Source organism: Fukomys damarensis, unplaced genomic scaffold (assembly GCF_012274545.1).
Source record: "Fukomys damarensis isolate Sample0158 unplaced genomic scaffold, DMR_v1.0_HiC HiC_scaffold_16, whole genome shotgun sequence".
NCBI classification, from domain to species: Eukaryota; Metazoa; Chordata; class Mammalia; order Rodentia; family Bathyergidae; genus Fukomys; species Fukomys damarensis.
This window is the reverse complement of record NW_022900928.1, coordinates 12,036,499-12,041,866: the sequence shown is the minus strand read 5'-3', so window position 1 is coordinate 12,041,866 and position 5,368 is coordinate 12,036,499. Positions and strand designations below refer to the sequence as shown.

Below are 5,368 nucleotides of genomic sequence, written 5' to 3'. Positions count from 1 at the left end.
GGTGGGGGAGGGAGGGAGGGAAAGAGCGGAAGGTGTCATGGCGGCCGCGCTCTGAGGTCAGGTGTCTTGCAAGCTCCGCCTTAGTACTTCCGGTCACGTGCCCTCAGATCCCTCGCAGCCAGCGATGGAGGCGAGACCCCCAAGTAACAGAGGCGGTGGCGACGGCTACAGCCGCTGGATTTCAGCGTCTTTACAGCAGTGGCTGTAAGAAGCGCAGTGGAGCGCGACCCGATCCAACTTAGTTACTCCTTGCTGGAGGCTGTAGCTTCCACCTGGTAAGTTTAAATAATGGGGTTGGGTGGACGGTGAGGAGCTGACAGGCCCGGGGGTCGCGGGACTGCTCAGATTTTTCCCTTTTGCCCGCTTTGCTGTCACAGCCTCCACAACGCCCAAGCTTGCCGCTTCGTTTGCCCTTATTATCTCAAAGCCGGAAAGAGGCGACCCGATTCCTGATCTGCTTGCCTAAAGGAATCCTGCCATTCCACTGAGAGCAGGGACTCAAAGGTTAACCCAAAGCCAGGATTAGACTCGCCTCTTAAGAAACGAAGGAAGCAAAGGCTGACCCCAGGCGGTGAAGCCCTTCCCGTTAGGAAATGTGCTGCTAAGTCTTCTGGTTACTGTAAGAAAAGCTCTTGCCTTTGCTTCTACCTGTCAGTCTTAATGCTCTTGAAAGCCTTACTGACATGAGCCAGTCCACACACTCCCAGTTTTAATCCTGAGCAGGTATGATTGTCATTAATGAAAATGGACCGTCAATACATGGACTGTGTAATTATTTTATATAAATTCTCCGTGGTTCTCGGAGGCTAAATTGAGTGTGGTGGCACACTTGACTCTTAAAATACACTTTAGTGTCAAAATAAGGATGGGAAGAGGAAATACAAAAACTGAATTTTTTGCTGGACTCAGAAAGGCCAAGGCAAGTAGGACCACAAATTCAAACCTATCCTGTACAATTTAGTAACTTAGCCAGACCTTGTGTGAAAATTTATGGAGTATGGGGGAGACGGTGTAGTTCAAAGGCCCTGGATTCAATTCGCAATGCTGATAGAAAACTTTTTTTTTTTTTTTAGTACGGTGGATCAACTTGGGACCTTGTGCTTGTGAGCTAAATCCCCGGCCCAGAAAACCTTTTAAATAAAGGAAAAAATTCAGAAACCTAAAACAGTGGTTTGTGGGCTGGGTATGTAGACCCCAGAAGTACAGAGCTTGCCTAACATATCAAAGTGCTGTGTTCTGTCCCCAGCACTGTGAAAACAACAAAAAGCTGGGTAGTTTGAAATTAACTTGCAGTAACTTCTTGCCCTTAAAGTACAAAGCAATATTGTAATTATCCAGATTTGTGATTTTTTTTTTCCCCCCTTGGGACAGGGTTTCACTATTTAGTCCATGTTAGCTTTATGCTCACTTTGTGGGCCACACTGGTCACCTCCCTGTGATTCTCCTGCCTCAGCCTCCAGAGTGCTGGGATTATAGCATACATGCTTGCACCACATGCCTGACTCTTTCCAAACGTTTCAAAGAAGCCAAATGTGGTGATGTGCACCTGTAATCCCAGTACTCTAGGGGGCAGAGACTGAAGGCTTGCAAATTCAAGCCCCCCCTGGGCAATTTAGTGACTTAGTGAGACCCTATTTCAAAATTTAAAAAATTTTAAGGGCACTGGAGATGTAGATTAAAGGCTCTGGGTTCAATATCTAGTACTGTGTGAAAGAGAAAAGAAAGTATTAACAATTTTTGCTTTGAACCCTGGTACAGTATGTAAAACAATATGCTCATATAGAAATGAGTTTAGGAAAACTAAACACCTCCCACTCAGCCTCCTCTGTATCATAGAGGTATCTCTATAGAGCACAGATTGTTTTTTGTTTTGTTTTTTTTGAGATGGGGTTGTGTTAGGTAGCCCAGGCTGGTCTTGAACTCGCAGTGATCCTCATGCCTCCTGCTGGGATTACGCATGCACCGTCATGCCCCACTTGAGCACAGTTTTAAAGCCACAGATCTGGACTTTGGTTATTAAGCCAGAATTTTTGAGCGTGCTATTTTTGTTTTCTGTTTATTGTGGGAATGGGGGGGTGAGTTGGATTGAACCCAAGAGCAATCTGCTACTGAGCTAATTAATATTCCCCACCCCTTTTCATTTTTTATTTTGAGACAAAGTGTCATTTATTTTGCGGAGGAGATGGAAAACTTGCTGTCCTCCTGCCTCACCCTCCCAAGTAACTGGAATTACAGACATACTCCCCTGTATTTGACTGTCCTTAACATTTTTAAAAGCCAAAACCAGAGCCCTTGAGTTGACAAAGTCACAACAGAGGGAAGGTAATTTCTTATAGCAGACCAATGGCTTATAGGTCTGGACTCTCAAGAGAACTTTGTACCCTATTGGTAGGCCTGAATCCCTTTTGTTATTGTTACATGTGTCTCTCTAAATTGCCCAGACTGTTCTTGACTTTTGTTTTGTTTGTTTGTTTGTTTTGTCCTTGAACTTTTGATCCTCCTAACTCACCCTCCCACATGCTTGGATTACAGGAATGTACCACCATACCAGGCTCCATAGTAGGCTTTATTTGTGGAGTGGTTGAGGGTAACTGGGGATTAAACCTAGGCACTTCAGTTTTTTATTTGAGGCAGATTCTCAGTAAGTCACTAATTTGCCAACTTGGGCCTAGACTTACTATCCTCCTGCCTCAGACGCCCAGAGTACTGGATCACAGGTGTTCGCTACCATGTCCGATTTAAATTAATTGTTAAAGGGAAGTCAGGTGTGGTGGGCACACGCCTGTAATCCCAGCACTCAGGAGACTGACACAGAAGGATTGCTTTGAGTTCAAGGCTAGCCTGAATTACAGAACAAGACCCTGTCTTTAAAAAGAGGGGGGAGGACATATGGTCTGCTACCCGTAGTCAGCTTTTAGCAACACATGATACACATTTCAGTGCAACTGTAAAAATAAAATTGTAGCAAACATAGAGAGGGCTCTTTAAAAATACTAGGGAAATTGGTTCAAAGGGCAAAGATTCGGTTAAAAGTAGCAAAGTAAATTGTCCAGCTTCAGTTGTGAATGCTTCACTGCATACTGACTGCTCTGAAGGTTTATCTTCCCTCTGCCGGTTTATCATTTCATCTTAAAGCCTGCTTCTCCACTTTTTTCCCCATCAGAATGTCCACCAGTGTCCCTTGAGCTTTCCTAACATTTTTGGCTGCCATTCCTACCTCACAGATAGTGCTCGTAGACCTTGTCTTTACACTCTTCCTCCTTTGTCTCTTCCTGTCTTGTCACTCATTGATCTAATAGTTTGACTTTTCTCCACTTTGATTACCAACTGATTATTCTTGCCTGGAGTTTGGCAGCGCACCCTTGTCAGCATGCAGTATTTATTAGTGGACAGCAGCCATTTCCCTCTTTCCTCCCTCTGTACTGTTGTAAGATGAAAAAATAAAAAAGTATTTTGCTCTAGGTTGCCATCGGATTCTCCTTAATATCTTCCTTGCCAGTGAAACTGTATATTTGGGTTACTTTGTATGTACTTCTGAGGTCTTGTTCCCTGTAACGTTAAAATGTAAAAACAAAACATTTTTGGATTGCCTAGTGGCAAGCAGCATTCTGGATCTCCATTTTAATTTTGCAGATAAAAGGATAAGGGGAGTGAGGAATTTATATCTCATTTGCTGCCCCCCCCATTTATCTGCCCTTAGGAAGAAGGAGGTCTAGATGGAAAGGTAAAGATGCAATAATTAAAGGTTCTACTCAGCCATTTTGAACTCTTCCTGTCCCTGTTTCCTTAGGTCAGGATCCAGATTCTGGGATCTGCAGGGCGTGGTGGCGCACACCTGTAATCCCAGCACTTGGGAGGCTGAGGCAGAGGCAGGAGGATCGCTGTGAGTTTGAGACCAGCCTGGACTACGTAGTGAGTTCCAGGTCAATCTCAACTACATAGTGAGACCCTGTCTCAAAAACAAAAAACAAAAAAAACATATTGGGATCTGTGTGAGAAATGGTACTCTGATCTGTATGCTGAGAGACACAGTGCTTTTGGGAGTGTAGCTGTGAACAGATATGCAAGGGTTTCTTGTGTCTTGCCAGGAAGGAATTCTTTTTAACCATAGAAATCTTACATAGGGCCAGGATTTAGCTCTGTCTCTGTACCCGCCTTGTGAGCACAAGGTTCTGAGTTCAATCCCTGGTACTGGGGGAAAAAAAAGAAAAGAAAAATCTTACATGGATGGCACAGATATTTACTGGACTCTTCCTACTGCCAACTCCTAGGGACCAACTTTGTTGTGCTGTGTGCTATATTATAGTGAACACAGCACATGCGGCCTCTGCCCACCCTTATATAAAGCTTTCAGTCTTTCACGGGAGACACATTTAAAAATCACAGAGCTGGGGATTTAGTTCAGTGGCACCACACCTGCCTCAAAAGCACAGGATCCTGAGTTTGATCCCTGTTACGGGGGTGGGGGGGGATTACATAAAAAATGAATTACAGTTGTAGTAAATGCTATAAAGAGAATAATAAGAGACTTTAACTAGTTAACTTTGAAGCTTAGAATAGATTGAAAAAAATGGGTGAAACTTAGCCAATTGATGGGAAGGAAAAAAGAATATGAGCAAGATATATATACATAGAGATTCAGGGAAAAAATTTTAATACATACTTTGAGACAGGCTCTCAGTCACTAAATTGCCTAATTTAGGCTAGAACTTGCGGTCCTTGTGCCTCGGCCTCCTAGAATGCTGGGATTACAAGTGTGCACCACCACACCCCATTTAGGCTTTTGCGTGTGTGTGTGTGTGTGTGTGTGTGTGTGTGTGCGCGCGCGCGTGCGCACCTGCAAGGGGTGGGGGTTGAAATCAGGACTTTGCACTTGCCAGGCAGGCACTGTGCCACTGAGCTACATCCCTGGCAAATAAATTTTTAACTGTAAATGAATTAGTGCCTTTCCTAGAGGATTTTGCTGATTAAAGAATTCTAGTGACAGATGATTTCATAAAGAAAATAATCTTTTAAGTAATTGTAGATATTCATTGACTACATTTGTTTAAATACAGCCTATCACAATATTGTTCATAAATGAAATATTCTGTGGCTCTTACGAAGTTCTACTGGGAAAACACGTCTGCCTCCCAAGGACAAGAAATCTGGAAATCACAGATACCATTGTAGGATAGCCAGAGTGGTTCTGTTAACCCTCCTAAAATTAGTCTTTATACAATTAACAAAGGTGATACAGATGAACAAAGAAGTTTGCCATGCAAATTAGCTGAGGCAATTTGTGCCCAGCATTTAATAACTTAGCTCTGGGTTTTTTGTTGTTGTTGTTGTTTTGTTGTAGTTTTTTTTTTTTTTTTTTTTTTTTTTT

At 43.1% G+C, this 5,368-nt stretch overlaps 1 protein-coding gene across 1 annotated transcript in view; it reads left to right on the top strand.

Annotated features, from left to right (window-relative positions):
* Positions 1–23: 23 nt before the first annotated feature.
* Positions 24–5,368, top strand: part of Gtf2h1 (general transcription factor IIH subunit 1) — a 44,975-nt gene continuing 39,630 nt past the window's right edge. Inside the window, exon 1 of the mRNA XM_010615134.3 lies at positions 24–275. The gene's annotated coding sequence lies outside the window, so the exon portion shown is untranslated. The remainder of the gene's footprint in view (positions 276–5,368) is intronic.